Source organism: Anomaloglossus baeobatrachus, unplaced genomic scaffold (genome assembly GCF_048569485.1).
Source record: "Anomaloglossus baeobatrachus isolate aAnoBae1 unplaced genomic scaffold, aAnoBae1.hap1 Scaffold_405, whole genome shotgun sequence".
Taxonomy (NCBI): Eukaryota; Metazoa; Chordata; class Amphibia; order Anura; family Aromobatidae; genus Anomaloglossus; species Anomaloglossus baeobatrachus.
The window spans coordinates 274,002-286,624 of NW_027443386.1; the positions used below are offsets into that span (position 1 = coordinate 274,002).

The 12,623-nt window shown below is 45.9% G+C and overlaps 1 long non-coding RNA gene across 1 annotated transcript; it reads left to right on the forward strand.

Moving 5' to 3' along the window:
- Positions 1-4,880: 4,880 nt before the first annotated feature.
- LOC142277058 (uncharacterized) lies at positions 4,881-5,430 on the forward strand. Its single transcript, XR_012740415.1, has 3 exons — positions 4,881-5,133; positions 5,266-5,325; positions 5,406-5,430. It is a non-coding gene; the product is annotated as an uncharacterized LOC142277058 (long non-coding RNA).
- Positions 5,431-12,623: the final 7,193 nt, after the last annotated feature.

Consider the following 12,623-nt stretch of genomic DNA (forward strand, 5'->3'; position numbering starts at 1 on the left):
TTAATACTGCCCCCTATGTACAAGAATATAAGTACTATAATATTGCCCCTATGTACAAGAATATAACTATTATAATACTGCCTCCTATGTACAAGAATATAACTACTATAATACTGCCCCTATGTACAAGAATATTCCATAACTTTACATTCCATAATTCCATAACACAAAAATCCAATACACAAACATAAATCAAAGATTTAAGTGCTATCTATGCCTTTTGCTATCTGACTCGGTTACAGCCGGGATCGCAGACGGGAACGCTACTGTGACTCTGTGCTAGCTTTATTCAGACCGCTAGTTTCACGAACGGGAACGCTACTGTGACTCTGTGATAGCTTTATTCAGACCGCTAGTTTCACGAACGGGAATGCTACTGTGACGCGGTTCGAGCGGCTCGTTGATAACGAGACCGCTAGCGGGATCGCTATTGCGACGTTGTTCAGAACGTGACGTGATGACGTTGCTCACGTCGCCTTTGAAGTCTGTTGGGCGGCGTACATGTTCTGTTAATGCTCAGAGGCGGGAACATGGCGGCTAGGAGTCGCAGTTCTCCATGGGGGCCTGTGGAGGTCCGTTATTTAGTAAAAATGATGGTCAAAAAAGACTATTTCTGCGAGGCACAGCATGACCATCCCATGCTTCATAAGCAGGCTGTGCTGAGGCTAATTAGTAGAGGCCTGGCCCGTCGATTTGGGGTGGAGCGATCCACAACCCAAATTAGGAAGAAACTGGCAGACCTGCGCTATAAATCCAGTGATCTCCTCGCCAGCATCCGAGCAGACATCGAGAGGCGTCATGGTGAGTGCTGTTTAGCGGCTTTGGTCCGGTTCGGTTTTGTTTACCCATGAACAACCCATGGCTTTATGGTTCATGGATCATGGATCTAAACATCGGTGTTACCATTTAGTAAACATGTTAAATCTAATATCCCCAAAAATATATTGTAGGATCACCTTTTATGGCCTAGAGCATACCTGGGCAAGGGGCGGCCCGCGGGCCACATCCGGCCCGCCTACTCTCTGTGACCGGCCCGCCTGGCTCCGGGCATCCTTGCTGGCCGGTCACTGATGAGGGCAATCTGACGTGTTGTCCAGAGCTCCAGGCTCCGGGCGGCCTGTGGTCAGATTGCCCTCATCACACGCTGCGTGCCGGCAGGGAACAGAGGACTGATACTGCAGCACCGCACAGTGCAGCAGCGGAAGACAGGAATCTGTTCTCTGTTTCCTGCCGACACTTTCCCTGTGACACACACGCACGCGCCCTGATGTCGTCAGTACGGCGCGCGTGTGTGTCATTTGAAAAGTTCCCGCCCCGGCAGGAGAAGAAGATGCAGCAGCCGGACCCCGTACGGAGAGAGGAGGCAGCTCAGCGGGGAGCCGTACAAGAGAAGAAGGATGTCAGCGGGAGCCCGGGTGTAGTGATGTATATTACAGGTGGATATAGGGGTGTAGTGATGTATATTACAGGTGTATATGGGGGTGTAGTGATGTAGTATATGGGGATTGTTTGTGTATATATGTCTATAGCGTGTGTGTATGTATGTGTGCGTGCGTGCAGAGAGTAAAGCCCGTAACTGCGAGTGGTACCATGTGCTCTCTCCCCGCCCCCTGCAGCGCCATTCCGCCATTACAGGGCCTGATTGCATTTCTCCGGTACCTGTTTGCATACATGTGTCAGGTACCGGCGAAAACACGAGTCTGTGAAATAAAAAGATTTTCCATATTTACCTGCTTTCTTCAGCTCTGCTGCCTCCCGCTCCTGACCACTGCTCATTCATTGATTATTCACCGCACTCAGGACCTGGAAGCCGGAGCGGCGCGATGACAGCACCGGGCACAGCACCGTTGAGGGCATCAACGCAGGGACAGGTGAGTATTCTGCAAGCACAGTGGCCTCCAGGAGGTCATCAGAGTTTCCAATGAACTTTGATGACCATCCTGCGACACCCACGCTACAGCTTCATGGGTTCATCAGAGTTCATTGGGAACTGTGACGAGTCCCCGAGATGCTCCGGCTTCCAGGTTCTCAACATACACACACACCTGTATACTCACCCAGCGATGCGGTCCCCAGCACTGTCCCTGCTTCCAGCTGCTCACTGCAGTGAATATTCAGTGAGTATAATTACCATCGATAAGGAGCGGGAGGCAGCAGAGCCAGAGACAGCAGCGCTGGAGAGAGGTAAATATAGAAAATCTTTTTATTAAAAAGACCCGTGTTTTCTCTGGTATTTGTCACACTGATGTCACACAGATCACATCAGTGTGCGATCCGTGTGACACCTGTGCTGCCAGAGAAAAAAAGGATAGGTGTGCATGCAGGGCCACGAGGGGTCACACAGTCCGTAACTTACTGTTTGTGTATGAAGGATAGTATATATGCTATATACAGTATTGGTTAAAACTGAGTTAATTATATTAGTCCGGCCCTCTAAAACCATCCCAATTTCTCATGCGGCCCCATGGGAACATTAATTGCCCACCCCTGGCCTACAGGCTACTTTACACACTGCGATATCGGTCCCGATATCGCTACTGTGGGTACCCGACCCCATCTGTTGTGCGGCACGGGCAAATCGCTGCCCGGCACGGGCACAACATCGCCCAGAGCCGTCACCTATACTTACCTGTCCGGCGACGGTGTCTTTCTAAGGGTGGCGGTCCGTGCGGCGTCACAGCCACGTCAATGAACCGCCGCCCAATAGCAGTGGAGGGGCGGAGATGAGCGGGACGTAATATCCCGCTCACCTCCTTCCTTCCGCAATGTGGCCGGGAGGCATGGAAGGGGAGCTTCCTCGTTCCTGTGGCGTCACACGCAGCGATGTGTGCTGCCGCAGGAATGAGGAACAACTTCGTTACTGCTGCATTCACGATTTTTGAGAATGGACACCCATGTCGCCGATTAGCGTTTTTGCACGTTTTTTCAACGATGCAAAATCGCTCATCGGAGTCACACGCAACAGACGGCATCGCTAATGCGGCCGGTTGTGCGTCAAGAATTCCGTGATGCCATCGACTTATATTTGCGATGTCGTAGTGTGTCAAGCCCCCTTTAATGGTGTTGGACGCAGCTTACAGCAATAAAAAGTGGTGTGAGGTTCCCGCAGAAAACATATGGGAACATTGACTGAAAAATCTGAAAAGTTCTGTCTGGTGGAAAAATGAAAGGTATTGAAAAAATCAGTAAAACAAAAATAATAGAACACATGGGTGCTGAACAAGTTATCGAGGACCTGTCACCCACTCCCCACGCATGCATAAGTGCAGCAATGAATGCAGCATACATACTTTCATAACATGGACATTAACTGTGATATTCTTCCCCGACACTGGTGACCCAGTGATTACAATTGGAAAAACATGGCACAAAATGCCAATGACCAATCATTAAAATAAAAAAAAAAAATCTTAATTTATATAAAATTTACAAAGAATAATAATACAATTGTGTAAAATATGAGGTAGTTTGGCGAGGACCCAAAGGAGGGGATTTATTTCTGAAACATATGAACTAGAAATATACACACACATATGGCTTCTAAACTTGCTCACTCAGATATGCAACGAGATAAGAAGGATAGTCAGATGACTGGACAATGCTCCAAACGCGATTAGAACAAGGTTGTTTGGAAAGCACAGTGTAGTTCAAATGCAATATATTGCAAAGAAAATAATCACATTATACCGAGATATCTAGTGTGCATATCAGAGGGACAAGGTGGCGAAAAAGAGCTAATTATCCTTTGTAAAAGGTATGGTATGCAAACTTGATCATAGGTAAATTTCAGATACCTAAAAACTTCAATGCTCCTGGGGTAATGGGATTATTTACTCTTTGCATATATTAGGATTTGATCAACACTGTGCCAGTCTTTACAAAAACCATTTCGCAATAAACCATGCTGTGTAATCGCGTTTGGAGTATTGTCCATTGACCTGATTATCATTGTTATCTCAGTGCATATCTAAAGAAAATAATTACATTATACCAAGATATCTAGTGTGCATATCAGAGGGTCAAGGTGGCGAAAAGGAGCTAATTATCTAACTTGATCATAGGTAAATTTCGGATACCTCAAAACTTCAATGCTCCTGGGGTATAATGGGTTTATTTTCTCTTTGCATTTGCATCTCTGATTATCATTGTTATCTCGGTGCATATCAGAGTGACATTAGAAGCCTTGAGTACAAGCCATATGTTATACTATTTACAGAACAGAATAAAATAGAATAATTTAAGTGATTGATTTTTGTGCCTTGTTTTTCCAATGAATGCAGCATGTTTGCTGCTTTGAGGCAAGTGGTCCCCATGTGTCTGGTGCCCCTAGAAAAAGGTTTGTCAAACATACGTAAAAAAGCAGGCTATACACGGGCTTTACATGCTACAATATATCTACCGATGTGTCGGCGGGGTCACGTTGTAAGTGATGCACATCCGGCATCGTTAGAGATATTGTAGTCTGTAAAACCTACATGCGATTACGATTAAACGAATAACCGTTCATCGCATACACGTCGTTCAATTACTAAAAATTGAACGTCTGGTTGCTCAATGTTCCCGAGGCAGCACACATCGCAGTGTGTGACACCCCGGGAATGATGAACTGCAACTTACCTGCGTCCCGCTTCTTACGTATGGATGGTCGTATAGAAGGGTAAGTACTTGTGACAGGAACAAAGCATAGGTGCGACACGGTCAACAAATTTCAGTTGTCGCACATAAGATGGGGGCGTGTCACATCACATACGATATCGTATGCAGAATTGTATGGTGTAAAGTAGGCGTAAGCCATAGTGGCCTGGAGTTATGCGCTCAATAAAAGTTTTCTCCTATACCTAGGACCACCTCCAGCTGCACAGGCAGCTCCACCATCTCCACCCTCTCCGGCTGTGGATCCACCATCTCCGCCAGCTCCACCATCTCCTGCTGCGGATCCACCATCCCCGCCGGCTCCACCATCTCCTGCTGCAGATCCACCACCTCCGCCTGCTGCGCCTGCTGGGACACCCTCTCCTTCTCCAACCCCATCACCTGCTGCAACCCCATCTCTTCCTTCAACCCCATCACCACCTTCTACCCTGTCTCCCCATACTTCTCCTTCTAACGATGCCTTCTCCCCCGCATCAGTTGGTGAGTTTTGTGCAGGCTACCCTTCCTGTAATTTATGCACATAACATGGTGTCCCTACAAGTTGTAAAGGATACAGGGATGTTTAAATGATGGTGGGCTGTCGTGTACTAATATTTGATTTGTGTTCCCTAGCCACAGGATCTGGTTGGGCCATCAGCGCCTCAGAGGAAGAAGGTGATGAACCCCAGAACCGTAAGTGGTCAACCAAAAACATATACCTGACAGTTCGATGTTGGAACAAGGATGGTTAACTTTTCCCATTCCCTCCACAGAAATCCCCACACTACAGGACCTGGTGGAATCACAACGGCGTTTGTCAGAAGCCGTCCGGCGTCATGGGGAGATGCTGGAACAGTTTTTGGCAGCCCAACAGCAGGGCCACTAAATGTGAATGTTTGTGATTTAAATGTTTTTTTTTGTTTTGTATGTCACATAAATCTTTCTAGTTTATTTTCGCTGTTGCTTACATTTTTGGACAAAACTTTCAAACAGGGTTTGGGAACCTATTTACTGCCGGGGACCATTTGGAATTTTCTACCAACCAACGGGGGCCACACCAAATTATCAACTTGAACACGACCAGGCTATATTTGTTAAAATAATTAATAAAATCAGCCCCAGAGTGGTGGCTGGAGAGACTGTGATGTTCGGTGAGATGGATCATTTTGATTCTCACCACTACATTTCCATGTTTGTCTTGGTCTGGAGAGGCTGGGGGCATACACAACACAGGAGAAGCTAGGGCATATACATCACAGGAAACACTGAGGCATATACATCCCAGGAGAGGCTGCGTCATATACATCCCTTAAGAGTATGGGGCATATACATCACCCTGAGCAGTAGTTGGCAGCACAAAGAGCACTGTGCCGCCCTGGCAAAACCTGGGTGTTACAGAGGTCTGCATACATGTTATTGATGCTGATTTAACTCTCCCTTGGGGAGGTTCCCACACACAAACACACACCAGCCAATCAGACCCCACTCACCCCCTCCCCACGAAAACAGGAGGACATCAAGACTGTACAGTGGCAACAAGGTTTTTTTTTTTTTCAATGATCTTGACTGTCCAGGGGAGGGTGTGTGTGTGTGTGTGATGTTACCTCTGAGACCACCTGGCTAGTCCAGGGCGTCACATAAGCAGCCCCTGTGTGGGGCTGGGGTGAGTGGTACTCACGGCCTCAGGAATGGGCCAGCCTCTTGTGGGACCCGAAGTGGACCAGGAGAGGGGTGCCAGCTGTCGGGACCCAGTACGGACCAGTGTGAAAAGAAGACACATACCTCGGGCAGGAAAAGATCACCTGAATTACACACACGGGTGTGGGACCCGTCTTCACAGCAGCGGGCCGTTGGCACCTGTTACCAGCAACTTGGTTAATTACTGGACTGGGGTTAGTTATTGGTTTATACTGTGAGTACTCCTGCACCACCCGGTACAAGGCGAGGACTGTACCCGTCACTCTACAAACTACCTCTCCCAATTGGGCCCTGGGACTATAAATCCCCCTACCCGTGGAGGGTATCCCACCTAGCTGCCCCACACCATCAGTCCCGGGCACGGTCCCCAGAGGCAGTGGCGGTGCCACCACCTTATCAACGCAACCCACGGGTGGCGTGACAGACAATTCCCCCTACCTAATCCCCCTCTTTTTTGGGAGCTTGACATTACAGACCGGGTCACGACACCGGGATACCTGCAGAAGTAACCCCTTGGCCAGGATCTCATTTCCCCCCCAATCCCTGGGCAACACAGCAATAGGTGGCAGCACAAAGAGCTGTAGGTGGCATAACACAAACAGCACTGACAGTGACAGCACTAGAAGGCAGCTCGGAGAGCATTAGGTGACAGCACTATAAGGCAGCAGGGAGAGCACTATGTTCCCCACCACAGCTTTAAAACAAAGAACCCACAAAAACATTCTTAATTAAAAAAAAAACACCCACACACACACATTATATATGTGCATCTGTAGAGTTGTGCCATGATGGCGACCCTGACCTCCACCCAGCCCTTTACCCCGTGAATAATGTTATGCAGAATTCATGAAAGCTGTACAAAAGTTTGAAATCAAAGACATTTTTTATTACAATTCCCTAACATTGCTTAAACAACAACAAAAACAGCATAAATATTATAACAAAAAACAAAAACTATAAATTTTGATATTGGTTACTAGAGTCATTTAAATGTTGCCTCTGTGGGCTGAAAAATTGGTTCATTGGGGGGAACATGGGATACTGTGCGGGGGGGTCATGCTGGAGGTGCGGTCGAGGCTCCATCCTCATCCATGGCACTTGGTTCCATGAAGAGTGTTGTTGATGATCTACTTCGCACACTTTTGAGGAGTCTGTCAGTTTCCCCAATGCCACCTTGTTGAGGGCCTCCAGCATGACCCTTTCGACATGACCTCTTTGTTTGTCATCCAGCTTACGGAGTCTTTCATCCGTAAGCTGGGCAAATCCGCAAATGGATGGTCTGCTGTGCTGCTCCAGGATTTTCTTCGCCATATCCATAAGGTCTGTTGATGATGTGTTGTTCGGCTGCCTCTTACGGGTTGAGGAGATCCGCCGCGGTAATGGAGCTTCTGCGGTCTCCTCGGAAGTCCCGGCAATTTCATCATCACCACCTGTCGCTATTGGCCCAGCTTCACAACGATCCTGCGGAACAATAAAAATGATGTTAAACTCAGATATCATGAGCAACAGGCACAGGGATACACATGCACTGGAAACTAATGGGAGGGGCAGACTAGTACTACAAGATATGAAATGTCATTACATGGTATGAAAATAGAGTGTGGAGAAACTAGTAAAGGAGTATACTTATCTGAACTGGAAGGGATACATTTTGAAATCTGCAACAGTAATCATAGAAAACCGTAGTAACTATTTTCAATTAAATAATGCCATGTACATCAAAAGTTTCACAAAGGTACTTACATCTCCAACTGTGGTGTCAGACCGGACCTCAGGCTGTGTTCCGGGACCAAAGGACAGCGATGTTATTGTACGTGGTACCTCTTGGTCTCTTATGAAGGCCAGCAAATCGTAGTACCAAAGCTTTGGAACGTAAAGTTCCTCCGTTCCGGCACCAGATTTGCTGGCCTTCTCCACCTTATTTAGTTCCTTTTTATAAACGGTGCGAATACCCTGGATTTTCTTTCGCACAATCTCAGTCGTAATGGTCTAAGTAGGGTTATGCCTCTGGAACAATTCAACAAGCTGCTCATAGGCCTGCTTTTTCTTGTATCGATTGCTATAATCGACAGACTTAATCTTCCACAAACAAGGCAGGGATCGATACATATCAATCATCTCCCTTATAAATTCTTGTTTGTTGGAAGACATCTGAAAAAAAAGGAAATTAATGTATTACTACATTGTTATAAACTAAGCACAAGAATATAGCTGCTATAATACTGCCACCTACGTACAACTACTTTAATACTGCTCCTATGTCCAATAATATAACTACTATAATACGGCCCCCTATGTACAAGAATATAACTACTATCATACTGCCCCCTATATACAAGAATTTAACTACTATAATACTGCCCCTATGCACAAGAATATAACTACTATAATACTGCCCCTATGTACAAAAATATAACTACTATAATACTGCCCCTATGTACAAGAACATAACTATATGTACAGCGGTATTGAATATATAAATATATATACATATATACCTATATATATATATATATATATATATATATATATATGTAGAAAATAGCTATATGTTCAAGAATATAATTGCTATAATACTGGCCCCATATATATATTTATTTTATATATATATATATATATATATATATATATATATATATATATATATATATATATATTCCTATGTACAGGAATAGAAAAGCTATAATACTTCCCCCTATGTACATAGATAAATATAACTATAATACTGCCCCAATATACAAGAATACAGTTGCTATATTAATGTCACGATGTACTAGAATATTGGTATAATACTGCCCAAAATTACTTACCTTTAAGTCAGGAGAATATTAAAAATCCAAGACGAAATCAACAAATTGAAAGAATCACTGCAGCAAACTGCGTTCTGAAAAAGCTCAGGTAGAGTGAATGGAAGCGCTACTGCGTCGTCTTTTGTTTGATACGGTCACCCAATCAGGCGACGCTGTAGTGATGACCAATCGGAACAGAGGGGCGTGAAGAAAGACAACGCAAAGCGCTGTAGCGATCACCAATAGGAACAGAGGGGCGTGAAAAGAGATAACGCAAACCGTATCTAGGGGTTAAAACCACACCTCTGACTCGTCGTGCAATGACATGTCTGAAACCACACAACGACCGTCGACGTCGCTATGATCTCTGCTCCGTCGCTGCTTTATTTAGCATGTTTGACAGCTTACTAACGATTATCTATGGTCGCTGCAACGTCACAGAATATGGTGACGTTGCAGCGACGTCGTTGTCGTCGTCGTTATGTGTGACACCAGCTTTAGAGATGTTAATAGGTTTGTCAGGAATCTCACAATAAAAAGACATTTTTCCAATACTGATGCGGACAATACTGATAGGCCCAACTCACCTGATCCTCCGACCAACAATTCTACTCATGTCCCCCTATTTTGGAATTTGAGGGAACAGATTGCGGTTACGCACTTACAAGAACTAAGTGACACCTGTACGGGTATATCTGAACCTTCTCCTTTTGTCAATAAGAACCCGAGTTTTTATCCTATTGCCTCCAGGGTTCCTGTTATGGACACGTTCCAGGACCTTATAGAATCGGAGGTCAGAAATATACTCTTGATGAAACCCCAGATTCAGGACAATTTGTCATCCTCTGAAAAAAGAGCACTTAAAGATCTGAAGGACAATAGTCACATTGTGGTCCGGGGGGCGGACAAGGGGGGCTCAGTAGTAGTGCTGGACAGCAAACTGTATGAAAGAGAGATTAATACCATATTGAGTGATAAATCCACTTACAGGCAATTGCCTTGCGATCCCACATCTGATTTTTCCTCAAAGTTACGGGTCCTCTTCTCACAAGGTTTTCAATGGGGAGTTCTTAATGAAAAGGTCCACGAATATCTTTTTGTCGACTCTCTGGTGTGTCTCATTTTTCAAGGCCTTCCCAAGGTCCATAAGGGCACTTTCCCTCCCCCATTGAGACCCATAGTAGCCAGCACTGGGTCTCTAACCAGCAATCTGAGTGACTGGCTAGATCATTATATCCAGCCGCTCATGAAACGTACTATTGGTCATATTAGAGACACAAAGAGTCTCTTACAGGATTTGGAGATGTCCTGGACGAGTGGTTCTTTTTGGATAATAAGCGACGTGGTCTCATTATATCCTAGCATACCGTATAGGGAAGCCTTACAGGCTCTGTATTTTCATCTAAATAAATACAGCTCATTTGACGATGTCCTCAAAGAATTCATTCTCATGACAACAGGTTTTCTGTTGACCCACAATTTTTTCCAGTTTAACTTAACATTTTATCTCCAGATAGCCGGTTGTCCTATGGGGGCATGTTTTTCATGTGCATTGGCTAATATTTACATGGCCTACTGGGAAGAGAAATATATCTATACAAGTGATAATCCATTGTTGCATACCATTATTTGGTATGCAAGATATATTGATGATCAAGTTTTGATATGTAATACAGGAGATTTTGATATCCCCCAGGAGGCCATGGAAGCCGTCAATGCACATTTTAACAACAACCCTCTCAATTTGAGATTTACCATGAACCTATATATGGACTCAGCTCCCTTCCTGGACATCCTGCTATCTGGCGACCCCTTGACTGGTTCCATTCATTCTGTTCTGTATAGGAAGCCTATTTGTGGCAATACCTCTCTCCATGCGAGTAGCTGTCACATGCCCCACACCTTACAGAATTTACCTGTGGGTGAGCTCTTACGAGCGAAGCGTTTATGCTCATCTGAAGCTTCCTATCGTTGTGAAGCTGTCCGCATTAGAGAGAGACTCAGTGGGAGGGGGTATCCTGATCGGACTTTGAACAGGGCCTCTTCTATTGTTGAGAATAGGACCAGAACCAATCGGTTGCGGATGCCCTGGAAAGACCCATCTCAGAGGAGGAGTACTGGGCTGCAATTAAAAATTCCCCCACTGGTAAGGCCCCTGGCCCAGATGGCTTCCCCCTGCTTTACTACAAAAAGATGGGCTCCATGCTGCTCCCCCATTTCTCTCTGCCTTTAACAATATCTCACTCTCCGAAAAGGTCCACTTGCCGAGAGACTCTTTGGCCGCTAATATAGTAGTCATCCCTAAAGAGAGTAAAGACCCTACCTCTTGTTCTAGTTACCGACCCATCTCCCTCCTCAACACAGACTTGAAGCTCTTCACCAGAATATTATCAGAGAGACTCTCTCCATTGCTGGGGGGGATTGTCAACCCGGACCAGGCTGGGTTCATGATGGGAAGGGAAGCGAGGGACAACACCACTAAGGCGCTGAACTTAATCCACAGGGCTAATTCGGAAGGGTTGCCCCTGATGCTCCTGTCGACCGACGCAGAAAAAGCGTTCGACAGAGTCAATTGGATATTCATGGAGGAGGTTCTGCGGGAGGTGGGGTTGGGGAGGATGATGCTCAGGTGGATATGCTCTCTGTATAGTAACCCCTCTGCCGCGGTCAGGGTGAACGGTCTGGGTGAACGGTCTCCTTTCAGATAGATTTCCCATTCTTAACGGCACAAGGCAGGGATGCCCCCTCTCACCCCTGATCTTTATCCTGACCCTGGAACCCCTGCTTAGCCGAATTAGAGGTAACATTGACAGGAATGATACCAGGCCACATAGGTTTGAGCTCTAAGCCTGAGCCATAACCACGATTTTCAGGTGTTTCAAGCCTCCCCTGATGAGCAGTCGTTGTGAAACGCGTCGGAAGTCACCTGCTTGATGGATATTAGGGTCAGCCACAACAGGGCCAGCTGTGGACTGCCCTTGTAAGGGCGGGAGTTTTTGTGGATTATCTTAGGGTCAGTTGTATCCCAGACAGGGCCAGTGACCAAGCCACTGCTCCCCAAGTGCCGGTAGTTGGACTAAGCAGCACTGGAGAAGGACGACACCTCACCGACAAAAAGACTGGGTGAGATGGTTCCACTTTAAGTGGTCCTAATATTGCACTGTATATGACATCCTATTGTCCCTGACCCCTGCCGTTGTTTGTATAGAGCATGGTACAGGTATTATGAGGTCATTATTTCCTGGGCACCGCATGTCATGGTGCATATGTTTGGTTGTCCCCTGATAGAGCGTATCACACTAGCTTAGCTCTATAGTGGGACATTCACACTATTTTTGGTCTGGTGTTGATGACGCTGAGTGACAACATTCTGTCTGTTGAGTGGCATGCTACTTCTTGTGTATACATTTATCTTTGAAGGCTGCACTTACACAGCATCTGTCTAATCAGCGATACCACATCAGCTTTTTGTGTGTTGAAAAACTCATTACATCTCCGGTGTTG